Below are 18,262 nucleotides of genomic sequence, written 5' to 3'. Positions count from 1 at the left end.
AAACCTTATTTGACTACAGGGATGTTTTCTACTTGCTTAAGTCCCTGAACAGATTTAGTTAACTAAATTTCAGGGGCAAATTAGTTGTATAGACATGGGTTGATACTCTTTTCAGAGAAGTGTTTTTGAAGTTTGAAATCCATACTGTGCAAGTGACCTTTGAGGTTCAGAAGCAGAGTAAGTGGAATGTTCAAAGTTTTGTGCCAAATGTGTTCAAGTTTTCATTTTCCCGAGTTTATAAGGGCTGTTTCCTTGAGAAAGTTTAAGGCTACATTTTTTTCTTTGCATATAGCTACATTTAAGTTAAATATTTCTTGGCCTTCAGAATGAGACCTTGCGCTTAAAAAAGTAAAGGCATGATCAACATTATAAAATGAAAAGAATCTCACAATTATACAAAATTTAAACTATGATTTGAATCTTTTAATAGCAGTTTGCTGCATGGGATAAGGAAAATCAGAAAACAATTTGCACTGTCACTAATTACTACGTTGGAAGTCTATACAAGGACATTGTTTGAGTTTGCTTAGAATAACAAAAACCTCATCTATATAATGATTAAGGAAAATGGTAGTTTAAAGCATTCCAGCCAGATGTTGGCTGCTAATGAACTGCAGCATGGCCTCTAAGAAGACGGTAAATCCAGACTACAATCTTTGAAAAGAATCTCTTAATTAAGTGTCGAACATGGACTGAAGCCATGTGCTCACTGGTACAAAAACCAGGAGTGCTTAGGGTTAGCACTGGGTGGCCTGTGTTTAAAATGCTTGAAAATTTAAGTTGATATTGTTAATATCTCAATATAAAATCATTCACATATGGTAGTTTTATCTATAAAAAAAAAAGAACGAAGTTTCTTTCAGTTCTGTGGGATGGTGTTTGTATCTCTGGTTACATTTTTTTCTGGGAGTAGGATTAGAGACTGAATCATTCATTTAACGATTTTGAGTAATTTGGGTTCACTTGGATGATGTGACTAAACTATTTGATTACAGGTTAGAAGCTTTACTTTGCAGAGATTGTTTGGGTCACCTCTGTTTTTTTTTCCATTTCCTTTCCTAGACTAAATACATGTTTGCCTTTAGCATAAACTAAGGCAAAAAGACTAATTAAGGAGCAGCAGATTGGAGGAATATGGGTCAGTTTCCAAATGGTTTCAAATGAAACTACTATTGCTGCAAATTCATGCCTGATTGTGTTCTGAACTTTCTTTGTGATCCTTAGATCCTTATCATTATTACGTCACTGTGTTTCCAGGCCTCCAAACTTTTATTGGCGCCCAGCAATAAGTTAAACATTATCCAATATAATGGAACAATGTAGGTGATATCAAGCATACTACATATCTGCATTGCCCTTACTACTACATTCATTGTATGCAGTGAAAATAATGAAAAGATGGAAATAGAAGGACAAATAACCTCCTTACTAAATTCAGAGGGATTTGTCATTTATTTTCATGCATTTATGTTTCATAGAGGTGATGGCAACCATCTTGAGGAAGAGGTACCCAGACTAATATTTGATAGAGTAATCAGGACAATGAAAGGCTCTAAACCTTGCCCCCATTTGTGACAATTTACTCTGTAACTTGTATAAAACTCCCTGTGTGTCAATTTCTCTTTTTAAACTAAGTGTAAGAGAAGCTAGCTGTTTCTTGAAATTCACAGGGCAAAACAGTTACATTTGCTGAATATTTATAGTTCCCTGACCTTCATGATGGGAGATTTTGGAAATGTTTATGGGAAGAATTTAGCAAGAAAAATAAGTAAGATGGGAAAATAGGTTAGTAATCAGGAAAGTTTTTGTAATGGTACGAAGTTTTTAAAGTAAGGAAACAAACTGTATTGTATAGAGAAGAAGTGACTCAGAAGGAAAAGGTTAACTAATGGAAACTGTTTAAGGCATTGAAGTTCTGGAGACGAAGATTTGGAGCTTACTACTGAAAAATATGACTTTAAAGATGTGTTAGAGTTTATGTCAGAGTAAAAGATGCCTTCCACCTCCCCCCTCCCCCATTACTATAGTGCTTAGATGTTATATACACATCATCTTAAACCTCATGGTAGCTTTATAAGGCAAGTTTTATTATTTCAGTTTTGCAGAGGGAAATAGTGAGGTTGAGAGAATTTATATAATATGACCAAAGACAAACCACTTGTGAATGGAGCTATCTGGATTCCAGCTCAGAGATTTGATTCAAAATAGGTGCTTTTCCCACTCAGTGATGCTGTTACCTGTGGTGTAATGTGGTCAGTATTGTCGGCATAGGGAGCACACTGCAGATGAGTCCAGCCCTAACATTCTGTGATCTTTCTGATGTCCAAAATAGGTGGAAGTGAATTTCATGTATATGCTTACTCATATGAATTGAATGTTTTTTTATGGGTTGACCAATTTTATTCTCAAAAAATAATTGTTAACATAATGATTATTTTTTTCAAATCCTACCACATCCAAAGCAAAGGGTTGGATGTTTAGGGGACAGAAAACCCTGTGGATAGTCTTTGGTTTAATGAACTTACAATTTAGTCAGGGAGAATGAATTATAACAAAAATAGAAATGTCACACAAACATAGCATATATAAATTCTTCCAAAGAATATGAACAGAGAGAACAGTTCCCAACTCCTTTTATGAGGCCAGTATAACCTTACTTCCAAACCAAATGTTGATATCAAACCTTGATACCAAATCTGACCCAAGGACATTATAAGAAAAGAGGATTACTGTCAATCTTTTTCATGAACCTAGATGCAAAAAATTCTAAACAACATTATTAGCAAATTTAATCCAATAATATAATAGAATGATACATCATAGCCAAATTGAGTTTATTTCAAGAATTAAAGGTTGGTTTATCAATTGAAATCAATGTAATTTACCATATTAATAGAATAAAGCATATGGTATCTTGGTAGATAAAGAAAAGCATTTTACAAAATTTAACATTTCTTCATGACAAAAAACAAACAAAAACTCCTAGCAAATTAGAAGTAGAATTCAGTATAATCGCTACCTTTGGGATTAGGGAAGGGGAATGATTAGGAGGGGACATGAAAGGGACTTTCTTGGGGGCTGGCAGTACTTATTTCTTGACCTTAGATGGTGGGTTACATGGGTGTCCTCTTTTTTTTTTTTTTAAATATATTTTATTGATTTTTTTACAGAGAGGAAGGGAGCGGGATAGAGAGTTAGAAACATCAATGAGAGAGAAACATCGATCAGCTGCCCCCTGCACACTCCCCACTGGGGATGTGCCCGCAACCAAGGTACATGCCCTTGACCGGAATCGAACCTGGGACCCTTGAGTCCGCAGGCCGACGCTCTATCCGCTAAGCCAAACCGGTCAGGGCTGGGTGTCCTCTTTGTGACAAATTATTGAGCTTTATTTTGTGCTTAATGCACTTTTACTATGTATCTTATATTTTAACTTTGCGTTATATTTTAATGAAATTCATGCACTGCGAGTGGGGTGTCCCTTGCCCAGCCTGCACCATCTCCAATCTGGGACCCCTTGGGGGGATGTCTGACTGCTGGTTTAGGCCTGATCCCACAGGACATCCCTCTCACAATCCGGGACTGCTGGCTTCTAACCGCTTGCTTGCCTGCCTGCCTGATTGTCCCTAACTGCTTCTGCCTACCAGTCTGATCACCCCCTAACCACTCTCCTGCTGGCCTGATTAACACCTAACACCTCCCCTGCCAGCCTGATTGCCCCCAACTGCCCTCCCCTGCTGGCCTGTTCTCACCCCCAGCTGCCCTCCCCTTCTGGCCTGATTGCCCCAACTGCTCTCCCTTGCTTGCCTGATCTCACCCCCAACTGCCCTCCCCTGCAGGCCTGATCTTGCCTCCAACTGCCCTCTTTTGCTGGCCAATTTGGTTCTGATTGGTCGGTTTCTATGCCAGTCAGCGTCAAAAGCTCCACCTCCTAGGCAGCCATTGGCTCCTCACAGTTCACCCAGATTTGGTTCTGATTGGTTGGTTTCTATGCCAGTCAGCATCTCTGGGCCTATCAACGGGGCCTGATCAGAAAGGCGGGGTTGATCAGCAGCCCCCATGGAGGCCTGGAGAGAAATGGAGACGCAGCTGCTGGAGAGAAAGAGAGAGGCAAGTGCTGATCAACAGCTGCCACAGAGGCTATGGATCAGACCCTGCTTCTCTCTTCAGGCCTCTCTCCAGGCCTGATTCGCAGTACCCTCAGCAGTCAGTGCTGGGTCATGGTGCCTGCAGCCGCAGCAGTCAGTGCTGGGTCGCCATGGCAACCCAGCACTGACTGCAGGACTGACTTCTGGTTGGTCGAGCCTCTGGTCGTGATGGACCCAGGTTTTTTATATATTAGGATAATAAAAAAAAAAAAAGAAAGTAAGATTTTCTTCAATCCCAGGACCAACCATTGTTAAAGAATTTTTATGAATCCTCCAAGGGATACATTATCCACAGTAATACATACATTTCTCTTTTTTGTGATAAACAAACACACACACACATTTATTTTCCCCCCGTGATTTGCTTTTTCACTTAATAGTATAAAGAATCATTCCATATTAGCCCATATACAGTTAATGGCTTCCTTGTTTAATATTATATGGTCATACTATAATTCATTTGGCCCTATAGTTAGACATTTCAGTTTTTCCAAGCTTATATATAACATCAATTTTAATACTTAATTATATTTCTATACAAGGATATACTAGACTTTATGGTGGAAATTTAGGTTGTTTCCAATTTTCCACAATTATAAAAAAGGCTCTGAAGAATATTCGTGCACACATTCTGCACCCCACCCCCCCTTTATCAGTTATTTCCTTAGCATAAATCCAAGGACATAGAAATATTGGGTTAAAGATATCATTTTTAACCTAAAATTAAAAAAATAATTTTAAAACAACTTTATATTTTAGAGTAGTTTTAGGTTCATAGTAAAATTGAGCAGAAGGTACAAAGATTTCCCATATACCCCTGCTTCCACACACACATAGCTACCCCTTACCCGCCCCCCCAATCAACATTCTGCACCAGAGGGTACATTAGTTATACTTGATGAACTTACAATGACACATCATTATCTCCTTTGCATTAGGATTCACACTGGTGTTGTACTCTATGGATTTGGACAAATTGATAATGACATGTATTATCCATTATAGTGTCATACGGAGTAGTGTCACTGCCCTAAAATCCTCTGTATCTATTCCTCCCTTTCTCCTCCCTAATGCCTGGCAAATACTGATCTTTATATTGTCTCATAGTTTTGTCTTTTTCAGAATGCCATATAATTGGAACCATACAGTGCGTAACCTTTTAGATTGACGTATTTCACTTAGTAATATGCATTTGAGTTTCCTCCATGTCTTGTTATGGTTTGATAGCCAGTTCTTTTTTAGTGCTGAATAGTATTTAATTGTGTGGATGTAAAACAGTTTATTTATCCATCCTACTGAAGGACATCTCTGTTGCTTCCAAGTTTTGTCAATTATGAATAAAGCTGCTACAGGCCGTGCGGAACCATGGTGGCCTCTGAGGCAGCGACTGCTGGGGGACCCCAGGCTTTGACCTTGGGCGCCCTCACCTGTCCCTACAGCTGAGGGGAGCTGCTATTGCCTCAGGCCTGTGTGCCACCTGATCACTAAGAGGCAGCGGCCTTGAGACCTCTGCCAGCTCAGCAAAGCAGCAGCCTGTAGGTCCTGCCGCCAGCCGCCAGCAGGAGTGTTGATCCAGTGAGAGGTAAGCAAGCTCTCTGGGCCCTGCAGACTGATTCCTTGTGCACGATGCGTAGCTGCAGCACGATCCTGCCCAGCAACCCCACACTCAACATGCACCTGGTCAAGAGCCACCCACTGCAGGATGGTATAGTAAATCCAACATTAAGAAAGAGTTTGAAAACCGTGCTGGAATTCTAATGTTGTCCAATTGAAGGATGCTCTAGGGGGCCCTGACAGACCAATTTCCTCAAATTTCTCTTGTAAATGGCACTTTATGAAAATGCACGCCGAAACCCATGCGGAGATGTAGTAAGTGCAGCAATTCATATGGCACTGAATTGGACTTGGAACCATGCAGAGAATGGGGGAAGACCTTCAGTGCATGTGTGGCAGTTCCTTTGCCAGTAGAACTGCGTTACAATCCCACATCTACCGAACTGGCCGTAGATCCCTGCAGAACACAGGATCCACGTGGAAAGAAGAGGAAAATGGAAAACTGCCTGCACAACCAGAAGTTGTCCAGTAAGACCATTGACTCATTGAGCAACCAACCAACCCTGAGATTAGACACTCAAGAATTAGAAACTTCAGAAATAAAGCTAGTCGCTTCCTTTGAAGACTCTTGTGGCCCTGATGCCAGAAAGCAGACTCTTACCACAGTGCCAAGATATTCTCAGAAGTGGCTTTTACCAAAGCCCAGAGTGGCTTCGAACTACCTGTTATGCAGTTTTCTCCTATGCCTGTCTTTGTGCCGATAGCTGACTCTTTGGCCCAGCCTGTGGTGTTAGGTGTCCATCATCAGGGCTCTGCCCCTGGTGCTGTGCACTTACTGCTCTTGTCAATAGGAACCCTGATCCTCGGCCTTGATACAGAGGCCCTCTCTCTTAAGGAGAACCTCCCTCTTTCAAAACCGGTGAATTCTGTTGCTGGTGAGCCAGTAAGTACAGGTGTTCAAGTGAACTTGGATAAAAGTCCGTCGAATCCTTTACAAGAACTAGGGAGCACATGTCAAAAGCATAGCATTTTTTCACGCAACATACAGACAGATCTGTCTTCTGCCATGCAACACTTTATACCTTCTGCACCGTGGGTGAGCCCCGATTCCTCTATATCTTCTTGTTCTCAAACTGATTTGACATTTGGTTCTCAAGTTTCCCTTCCCATTAGTGTTCATACTCAAACGTTTTTGCCCAGTTCTAAGGTAACTTCATCTGTAGCCGCTCAGAATGATGTGTTTTTAGATGCCTGGTTCCAGTCAGGTGGGACCTCCAGAGAATCTCAAACCAGTGGAATGCAAAGTCCAACAGAAAACCGAGTACAGACGGACCAAGCTGTAATGTGTGGAGACATTTTTGAGAGTGTCTGTTCATCATACAGCGCCTCCACAGACAGTATTATAAGCAGCAGCTTGGAGGAGAGACTGTAACTCATGGTTTGTTACCCCAGAACCAGCCTAAGACTTTAAATCAAGATATTGAGAAATCTGCACCAGTTATAAACCTCAGTGCACAGAACAGTACGCTTCCTTCAAAGAACATGACAGATAATCAGACCCAAACTCTTGATTTATTAAGTGATTTAAAAAACATTGTCAAGTGGTCTGCCTGGTCAGACACTGGAAAATTGTAGTCTTCTGTCTGACATGCATATTGGACCTGACACCCAGCTCCCATCTGACCCAACTCAGAATCCCACAACTGATTGTGATATCGAAGAGTTATTTTCGGCCTCAAATATCCAGACTCAAACTGAGGAGAGTGAGTGTAGCACCGTGACCACCAAGCCAGTCTTAGAATCACTGGACAGAGATCCAAACTGAAACACTGGACACAGAGGCCCAACATGACTTGTAACTTGCAGACGCTCTCCAGTTGTGGGGGAAACTCTAATTTCTTAGGCCTGGAATGTTTGATATGCAGATGGACAGATGTAAGCTTCTTTTTAGACGGTAGCCCTCATCTGCCCCTGGGGAGTATTCTGAAACACTCCAGCTTTTCCATTCCTGACTCATCTGACAGAGACCCAAACGGAAGGAGTCTCTGCTGCTAAGAGCCTGTGTGCTCTAGGAAGCAAGGCTCAGGTGGAAAGTACAGAAGTGATGACTGGAACCTGTGAAACTGCCAAGCTGTCTTCCAAAGCAGCTGTACCGTTTTGCATTCCCACCAGTGATGAATGAGAATTCCTGTTCTCTGATCCTCACCAGCAGTTGGAGTTCTGGATGTAGGCCTTTTTAATAGGTGTGTACTGGTATCTCATTGTTGTTTTAATTTGCATTTCCCTAATGACATACGATGTGGTGCATCTTTTCATATGCTTATTTATCATCTGTATATCTTCTTTGGTGAGGTGTTTGTCAAAGTCTCTGGCCCATTTTTAAATTAGGTTCTTTGTTTCATATTGCTGAGTTTTAAGAGTTCTTTGTATATTTTGGTTAACTGTCTTTTATCAGATGTGTCTTTTGCAAATATTTCTTCCAGCCTGTGGTTTCTCATTTTATTCTCTTGACATTGTCTTTTGCTGAGCAGAAATGTTTAATTTTAATGAAGTCAAGTTTTGGTATTGTATCTAAAAAGTCATCGTCACCCTGGCCGGTGTGCTCAGTGGTTAGAGTGTCAGCTTGCGCACTGGAGGGTGACAGGTTCGATTCCTGGTCGAGGGCACATACCTGGATTGCAGGTTCAATCCCTGGCCCCACGTGGGGCACATGTGGGAGGCAACTAATCTATGTGTATCTATTACATCAATGTTTCTCTCTTTCCTTCTTCCCCCTTCCCTTCCACTCTCTCTAAAATCAATAGAAAAAGTGTCCTCAGGTGAGAACTAACAACAACAAAGTCATCATCACCAGATCCTCTGGCATCTAGGTTTTCTCTTGTGTCATTTTCTAGAAGTTTTATAGTGTAATGTTTTACATTTAGGTCTGTGATAAATTTTTCTAATTTTGTTAATTTTTATAAAGGTGTAAGGTCTGTGTTTAGATCCATTTTCTTTTGTACATGGATGTCCAGTTGTTCCATCACCACTTGTTGAAAAAACTATCTTTGCTCCATTGTATTACTTTTGCTCCTTTGTCAAAGATCAGTTGACTATATTTATGTGGGTCTGTCTTTGATTAATGTCGCTTTATAGTAAGTCTTAAAGTTGGGTAGTATCAGTCCTCCAACTTATTCTTTTTCAATATTGTCTTGGCTATTCTAGGTCTTTAGTCTCTCCATATAACATTAGACACTATTAAGTTTTCCTATTGATGAACATGGAACACCTCCCCATTTATTTAGTTCTTTGATTTTCTTCATCAGAGTTTTTGTAGTTTTCCTTGCATAGATCTTATACATATTAGATTTATACTTAAGTATTTCATTTTGGGGGGTGCTAATTATAAATGATACTGTATTTTGAATTTCAAAGTCTACTTCATTGCTGGCTATAGAAAAGTGATTGTGATTTACTTTTGGATATTAATCTTTTATCCTATAACCTTGTTATAATTGCTTGTTAGTTCCAAGAATTTTGTTGTTGTTGATTCTCTTGAATTTTCTATATAGATGATCATGTCATGTGCAAACAAAGACAGTTTTATTTCTTCCTTCCCAATCTGTTTATCTTTTGTTTCTTTTTCTTGTCTTATTGTACTAACTAGGACTTCCAGTATGGTGTTGAGAAGCAGTAGTGCTTTTGCCTTGTTCCTGATCGTTTTAACTTTTGAAATTCATTGCAAATTGTCATCTAGAAACCAACAAATATGGAACAATATTGTATGAAAGTCTGTTTCCCACAGCCATACTGACTCTCTATCAATTTTTAAAAATCTTTTCCAGTCTTGAGGCAGAGGGAGTTGGGGGAGAATAGGGGACATCTGTAATATTGTCAACAATAAAAATATATATTAAAAATATTTTCCAGCCTGATAGATGCTGTCAAGGGCATAGCTTTGATTATTAGATAGTTTAAACATTTTTTCCATATCTTTTATCAGTCACTTGCATATTTTGGACTTCATTGTATATCTAATCAGCTCATTTTCTCCTGAATTGTTCATTAATCATCATTTTATTAGTCCATTAGAACTCTAGATATTAAGCATTAATATCATATCTTGCAAATATCTCCCTTTTTAAACTTGACTTCTTTTAAGCTGATATTTCTGAAGCAAAAGCCACTTTAGTCATATTTAAGCAAACACATAGGATGGTATAATTGTATATGCTTTGAATTTTATCTTCCTTGAGTTGAAAATATTCTACACCCTTTCATTTCATTTTTAAGTAAAATACTTGGACACAAAATAGCCTCTGACAGGTGCAGGGATTTTTTTGAAAGGATTTCTCAGGAATAAGCCACCTGCTTCATTAAATAGACACCATGGCTCTGGTCTGCCACATGTTTGACCTTGTATCTTTAGACACTCAGAAGAACTAAAATTGTTACTGATTTGTATTATAAGCAGGAACATTTTAATAATAGTATTTGTGGAGCAAGATATATACTTGTAAATAATAATATAACTTAGCATCTGTCTAGCACTAGGAAAAATAAAAAAATTTTTGCAATGATCCATCTACCAGGCCACTTAACTCTGTCAAGTAAGGTGTGACTGCCAGTTTCTTAGACCAGAGTCTTGCCTCTCAGAGACTCCCTGGAGCCTAGCTATAGGAATACTTACTTGGCTCTTATGTTATATCAAAGAGATATGGCAGATTTCACTTTTATAACATGTTAATGTAGTTTCTACTTCCCTTTAAGGTCTAGACCAAACAACAGCAGCAGCAACAACACAGAAAAACTGGAGGGCACAGTTATTGGATGGATGGGCTCAGGTACATTCAGCCCTTCAAGGGCTTGGGGGAGGCAGTGGTAATTGACAGTGGAGATGTCTTTTTAATCTTGAAGGACATATAAATCTGTTAAGAGTAAAAGAAATTCAGCCAGTGTGACTAATAGTCAATAACCTTAAAAACTTTTCTTCCTGAAGAAAGATGATTGTATCATTTTCTTTATTTTTTTAAAATTATTTTTTATTGTTGAGAGTATTATAGATGTCTCCCTATTTTTTCTTCTTTCTGCCTCTCACCACTGGGTTCCCACCCTGCCCCAGGCCTTCAACACCCTATTGTTTGTGTTTATGGGCAATGCATATATACATATAAGTTATTTTGTTCAACTCTTCCTGCCCCTCCCCCCATTTGTTAATTTTTTTCCTTTGTTTCTCCTGCCTCAGGCGATATATATGAAAATTCTGCGCACTCTGAGATTTGTCAGTCTGTTCCATGTTTCCATGCCTCTGGTTCTTTTTAATTCATCAGTTAATGTATTCATCAGATTCCACATATAAGTGAGATCATGTAATATTTGTCTTTTTCTGACTGGCTTATTTCACTTAGCATAATCATCTCCAGGCCTTTTTTTTTTTTACAGCTGCATAGTATTCCATGGTGTAAATGTATCACAGCTTTTGTATCCACTCATCTACTGATGAGCACTTGGGATATTTCCAGATCTTAGCTATTGTAAATTGTGCTGCTATGAACATAGAGGTGCATATATTCTTTCTGATTGGAGTTTTGAGATTCTTAGGATATACTAGAGGCCTGGTGCATGAAATTCGTGCACTTTGGGGGGGGGTGGTGTCCCTCAGCCCAGCCTGCACCTTCTCCAATCTGGGACCCCTCAGGCAGTTGGACATCCCTCTCACAATCTGGGACTGCTGGCTACTAACCACTCGCCTGCCTGCCTGATTGCCTCTAACCACTTCTGCCTGCCAGCCGATCACCCCCTAATTGATGCCTAACTGCTCCCCTGCTGGCCCGATCACCCCCAACTGCCCTCCCCTGCCAGCCTGATCACCCAAAACTGCCCTCCCCTGCCGGCCATCTTGTGGCGGCCATCTTGTGATGATGTGGGGGTGGCCATCTTGTGACAACATGGGGGACCATCTTGTGATGATGTGAGGGTGTGAGGGCCACCTAGGCTTTTATTAGTATAGAGTCCTAGATGTAGAATCACTGGGTCAAATGACAGTTCCATTTTTAATTTTTTGAGATGACTCCATGCTGTTTTCCATAGTGGCTGCACCAGTCTTCATTCTCACCAGCAGTGTATGAGAGTTCCTTTTTCCCCACATCCTCACTGGCACTTGTTTGTTGATTTATTGATGATAGCCAATCTGACAAGTGTGAGGTGGTTCCTCATTGTTATTTTAATATGCATCTCTCTAATGATTAGTGATGAACATTTTTTCATATGTCTATTGGACATTTGTATGACCTCTTTGGAGAAGTGTCTATTCAGGTCCTCTGCTCATTTTTTTAATTGGATTGTTTGTCTTCCTTTTGTTGAGTTGTATAAGTACTTTATATATTTTGGAAATTAACCCCTTATCAGATGTATCATTGGTAAATATATTCTCCCATATTGTGGGTTCCCTTTTCATTTTGATGTTGGTTCTTTTTGCTGTGCAGAAGCTTTTTAGTTTGATGTAGTCCTATTTGTTTATTTTTTTCTTGGTTTCTCTTGCCCTAGGTCAGGTATCTGTGAAAATTCTGCACTGTGAGATGTCTGATATTTTGCTGCCTATGTTTTTTTCTAGGATTTTCATGACTTACATTTAAGTCTTTGAGTTTATTCTTGAGTATGGTGTAAGTTGGTGGTCTAGTTTCATTTTTGCATATACCTGTCCAATTTTCCCAACACCATATATTGAAGAGACTGTCTTAACTCCATTTGTCAAATATTAATTGAGCATAATGGCTTGGTTCAATTTCTGGGTTTTCTGTTCTGTTCCATTGATCTATATGCCTGTTCTTGTGCCAGTACCAGGCTGTTTTGATTACAGTAGCTTTGTAGTATAGCTTGATATCCGGCTTTGTGATTCCCTCCCATTTTTTTCTTCTTTCTCAAGATTGCTGTGGCTATTCGGGGTCTTTCTTGTTTCCATGTAAATTTTTGGAGTGTTTTTCTAGATCTGTGATCAGATAGATCTTTCTATATTTGAAAGATGCCATTGTCATTTTAGTAAGGGTTGCATTGAATCTATAGATTGCTTTCGGTAGTATGGACATTTTAATGATGTTGATTCTACCAATCCATGAACATGGTATATTCTTCCACTTATTTATATCTTCTGTCTCTATTTTCAACATCCTGTAGTTTTCTGAGTACAGGTCTTTCACTTCCTTGGTTAAGTTCATTCCTAAGTATCTTAATATATTTTATTGCAATGGTAAATGGGAATTTTTAAGTTTCTTTTCTGAACATTCATTATTAGTGTATAAAAATGCCATTGATATCTGGGTATTAATTTTGTATTCTGCTACATTGCCGAATTCATTTATTAAATCTAGTAGTTTTTTTGGTATGTATCACTTTCTTGTGAGCACCTTTACAATGACTGGCATAAAGGAGGTAATTAATTAGTTTGGATTAAATTAGTAAATTGTCATCACCATCATCATTATCTGCAAAACAGTCATTTTTGTCTATTATTAATATTATATTTGGATGAGGTAAAGAGAAACATAAAATTAATACTTTGTTTCAAAGAAAACAGTATTTTCTCCTGGGAGATTGCTTTTTTATTTTTTACTCTGAGAAGTATGGGACTGAAAAATAGACCTGGGTCTGAATTCTGGTGCTGCCAGTTTCTAGTTTATGACTGAGGGGAAGGCTCTGTCTCTAGGTCTGTTTACTCACTAGTAAAATAAGTGAATTTAGACTATTAAATCTTTGAGGCCCCTTCTCACACTAACATTTTATGATACAAGAGATGAAGCAATTTTTATGACTATTATTTTATGAAGCATTGTCTAATAATAATTAAACTCACACTTAAATGATATCTAAATTTTCTAATGGATTTTTCAAGATTCTAGATCTTAGTGACAACAAAATCATTAATGGATTAAAAAAAACACCACACTGGAGAGCTATATCCAAACTTTAGCAATATTGGAACACTGGGGGTTTAGGTACTTGTTATAAGATGTAACATGACTCTCCTGGTATTGCTGATTGACAGTTACAGGAAAATACCTGCTGCCTTTCTTTTTTCTTCCTTCTTACAATTATTTTGCTTAATAAACTTGGAAGTCAGGAATTTATTGTATAAAATAAGCTTTATAATCTCAATGCCCACTAGATGGAGATACTGGGGTAACCAAGCTCTTGAATTGACCACACACACATATTTTTACTTCTGGGCAGAATGCTCTTAATCTTAGTTAAAATAAATGAATACATAAAAAAGGAAAAGAAAAACAGAAGAACAAAAAAAAGTGAGGGTGAGAGCTGAAAGTGAAATTCAGCTTCCCATGGCTCCAAGGAAAGATTTAGATACACCATAAATCATTGTGAAGCATTTCAAAGCTACACTGCATATTTCCTGCCATTAAAACTTAACTGTATTGACCTAATTTGCAAATACCCACACCCCTTGAAGTGATTGTGTTTACTATCTTTGAAAAATCTAATAAAAACTCATAGTCTCAAGTTTTTTTAAAAAAATCAACATTTCCTATTTCCCAAATTTAATTTTTAGAATCAGTTTCTATGGACATAACTTTTATTTTCTCTTTTGAATATTCTGTCCTATTTAATATTTAGTAGATCATGCTCTTAAAAGCACATTGAGTAATTTATAAGTATTAATATTTCAAAGTTGGGATGCATTTTAGGAAGTATTTTGTAACTTTTTTCCAACTTAGTTATTCTAAGGTCTTTGATGATTATAAAAGTATGAGGCAGGGGACAAATTCTAGGTAAAAATGTTAGAAGTCAGACTAAAAAATAATATATCTATGGAATATTTTATTTATTTATTTATTTAAATGTTTCTATTTATTGAATAGGATATAAAAATATATCTACAGTTTTTAGATGGTCCTTAGTCTCATCTCAGTTTCCTTATTATTTATTTATTTACTTTTTAAGTTAAATTTATAGGAGTGAAACTGGTTAATAGGATCACATAGATTTCAAGTATACATTTCTAAGATACAAGATCTGTACATTGCACTGTGTGCTCACTACCCAAAATTGAATCATCTTCCATCACCATATATTAGGTTCCCTGCACCCCATGCCCCCTTTCCTCTGGGATCACCTGACATTCTAATGGGCACACCCTTGTAAGTAACTTTCTGTCTCTCTCTTGCTGCCTTTAAGATTCTTCCTTTGTCTTTAATGTTTGGCATTTTGATTATGATGTGTCTTGGAGTGGATCTCCTTGGGTTTATCTTGATTGGAACTTTGTGCTTTTTGAAGTTGTGTGACTTTTTCCTTCACCAGGTTAGGGAAGTTTTCTGTTATTATTTCTTTAAACAGATTCTCTATTCCTTGTTCACTTTCTTCTCCTTCTTGTACCCCTATGATGTGAATGTTGTTACATTTCATGTTGTCCCAAAGTTTCTTTCAACTATCCTCCTGCTTTTTAATTCTTTTTCTTTTTGCTGCTCTAATTGGGTGGGGTTTTTTTCTACCTTGTCCTCCAAGTCACTGATTCAATCTTCTGCCTAATTTAATCTATCTTTGATTCCTTCTCATGTATCTTGATGTCAGATATCTTATTGAAGGTTTCTGTTTCTTGTTTCATGCTGTTGTAGTTCCCACTAGTTTTCTTGAAATACTCTAAAAGTTCCTTGAGCATCCTTATAACCATTACTTTGAACTCTATATCTGATAAATTGCTTGCCACCATTTTGTTTAGCTCTCTTTCTGAGTTTCCTTCTTTTCTTTCATTTGGGGGTTGTTTCTTTGTCTCCCCATTTTCCTGTCCTTTTGTATTTGTTTCTATGAATTAGAGCAAATTGCTATGCCTCCCAGTGGGGTGGCCTTATGTAGTAAGTGTTTTGTAGGACCCCGTGGTACAGTATCTTAGATCCCCCGAGCTGGGTGCTCCAGGAATGTCCCTTGTGTGAGTTACGTGGGCTCTACTATTGTAATTGGGTCTTGAGTGCTGTTGTCTTGTTTGTAAGAGGAATCTTCTCTCAGGCTGGCTGATTGTGAGGCTCATCACCAACCATGTTGTGTGAGCTGTTGTGCAGGTTCTGGCAGAACAAAACAAGAAACAAAACAAAAACATACACAAGATCCCTACAACAACACAACAAAAGCAACCACAAAAGAAGAGAGAATTAGAAAGGAGAAAAGAGAACAATAAGAGAAGAAAAGAAAATATGAGGAGAAAAAAAGGGGAAGAAAAAGGAAGATGAAGAGGCAGAGGTGAAAGAAAGAAAAGAATAAAGAATAGGGGAAGGAAAAAGGTATAAAAGAAAAGAGAAATAAAATAATTATGTAAATGGAAATAGAGAAGAAAGCAGATAGACCAGTGGTTCTCAACCTTGGCTGCACATTAGAATCACCTGGGAATCTTTTTAAAATCCTGATTTCTGGGCCTCATCCTCCGGAAATTCTGTTTCTTTGTTACTAATGTTGTGGCCCCACCCCATAACAAAGAAACAGAATTTCTGGAGGATGAGGTCCAGAAATCAGGATTTTAAAAAGATTCCCAGGTGATGCTAATGTGCAGCCAAGGTTGAGAACCACTGAGATAGACAAAAAAAATAAGAAAAGGAAAAACAGAGAAAGCAGGAGAAATAAGAAAAAAAATAAGGTAAGAAAAGGGAAGGGAAAAATTAGGTCTATGAAAGAAAAAAGAGAGACTAAAATAATAAGTAAATAAATAAGAAAGCTATGGGAGAGAAAAAATAAAGTGGCATTTGTCTCAGCAGAGTTTAGTGTCTCCTGGAGCTCCCTTTGGATCCTGCTCTTCTGATGACTGAAGCTGTCTGTTTTGTCTGCCAATTCTGGATTTCCTGGGAGGTACTTAGGTGCTAACCACTGTCAGAAACTGTCCTCCTTTGGCTCTCAGCTTCAAGCAATTCAGTTTCTGTCTTTCTCCACAGGACTTGGCCGCATGCAGGAGGGGCCAAGCTGCACTCTAAGACCAGTTAGCAGCACAGGGCCCAGTGATGGGTCAGCAACCTTTCCCAGGTTTCCTGGGCTCTGCCTCTGCCTGCCTTTGCCTGCTAGCCAGGTGTCAATCTTAATCACTCAAAGTCTGTTTCTGAAAGAGTCTCCCATTAGGGGGAGATGCCATTCAAATTTCAGGGAAAGTGATGGTTGTCCCAGAGCTACTCCTCTGAGAATGACCCAGAATATTTTTCTGCCCTCAGCTCGGTGGTGGAGATCCTCAGCCCAGTGGGATCAGCTCTTCCTTGAGGGGGAAGCACCAGTTAGGTTCCCGGGTTAGCGGTCAGCCCCACCCCCATGCCGGTGACTGATGCTTCCTGAGACTATTCAAACATGTAGGCTTGGCCTCTGCTGCTGTCTTCTCTGCAAAGGTCAAGATGCAGGGTGTCGGCCTGGCCAGTGTGGCTTAGTGGTTGAGCACTGGTCACAGTTCAACACCTGGTCAGGGCACATGCATATTTGGTGTCTGGATACCCAGTAAGGTATCATTTTAAAGTGATACACAAAAAAGTCAACCTACTTTTATGTTGTCCTTGGTAGGTTGAGCACTGGTCACAGTTCAACACCTGGTCAGGGCACGTTAACAGCACAACCTGAGTTTCTAGAAGATCAATTTAAAGAACTGGCAGCTGACTGATGATTCTCTCTCATCATTGATGTTTCTGTCTCTCTCTCCCTCTCCCTTCCTCTCTCTGAAATTAAAAAAAAAAAAAGATACAGGGTGTGGCAGGCAGGGCTCCTGTATCACCTAGGGCAGAGGGTTTTCCTTTTCCTGAACTGTGGCTACTGGAATGGGCCAGAGCTTTTCAGGAAAAATGGCTGTTTGGTTTGGAGGTGTGCGACTGAATGCAGGTCTCCTGGCTGCCTCTTTTCCATGTCTCCCTGTTATGCTTCCTACCCAGCCTCTCCTCAGGCACCTTCGGTCTGCGCCGCCCTTCCTCCACTGAAGCCTCAGGTGAGTCACTGCAAAGGAAAATCCTGTGCGCTTGGTTTTGAAAATAAAAACAAATAAAAAAATAAAACCTTCAGCTTTATGTCTGACCAGCTCCAGACTTCCCGATGGCCAGCAGCCCTGCTGCCTTTCACAGCTGGATGTTACATGGGCCCTGGTCTCAGCTCTGGTGCTCCAGGCTGTGGAGCCCAGCCTGGGTTTTGGGCCTTGATCTTCTCAGGGAAAGAGCCCTCCTGCAGCCAAGAGCTCCCTCATTACTCTCGGCCTGACCCCCGTGAAAGCTGGGTCAGCCCCTCTTATGACCTTGCCCTTCCTTCTGGTCTCCAGGTGTTTTCTGTCCTGCCCTGGTATGTCTCCTTCTCAGGTGGAACTCAATTAGTAATTCCTCGTGAATGTTCCCCAGTATATGTAGTTGTATTTCCAGTCTGACCCTGGGAGGAGGTGCAAGAAAGGTCTTCCTATTTGGCTGCCATCTTCCTGTCTTCAAGTTGGCTAATTTTTATTATCAAATCCTATTCTGTTGTTTAGTGTGGTATAATTTATGCTTTTTACCCTTATTTCACAGCTTCATTGCATGTCTCTAGTTATCATTTCACTGTTAAATACCAACAGATCCCACAATAAATGAATAAAATGA

At 39.3% G+C, this 18,262-nt stretch overlaps 1 protein-coding gene and 1 pseudogene across 3 annotated transcripts in view; both read left to right on the top strand.

Moving 5' to 3' along the window:
• Positions 1–18,262, top strand: part of GALK2 (galactokinase 2) — a 138,930-nt gene that overhangs the window by 48,426 nt on the left and 72,242 nt on the right. The gene's annotated exons all lie outside the window — the stretch shown is intronic.
• LOC102440777 lies at positions 5,968–7,884 on the top strand (annotated as a pseudogene).

The sequence above is a fragment of the Myotis lucifugus genome, unplaced genomic scaffold, assembly GCF_000147115.1.
Source record: "Myotis lucifugus unplaced genomic scaffold, Myoluc2.0 scaffold_23, whole genome shotgun sequence".
Classification (NCBI taxonomy): Eukaryota; Metazoa; Chordata; class Mammalia; order Chiroptera; family Vespertilionidae; genus Myotis; species Myotis lucifugus.
Note: the sequence above shows the minus strand (reverse complement) of the source record. Positions and strands in the feature narration are given on the sequence as shown.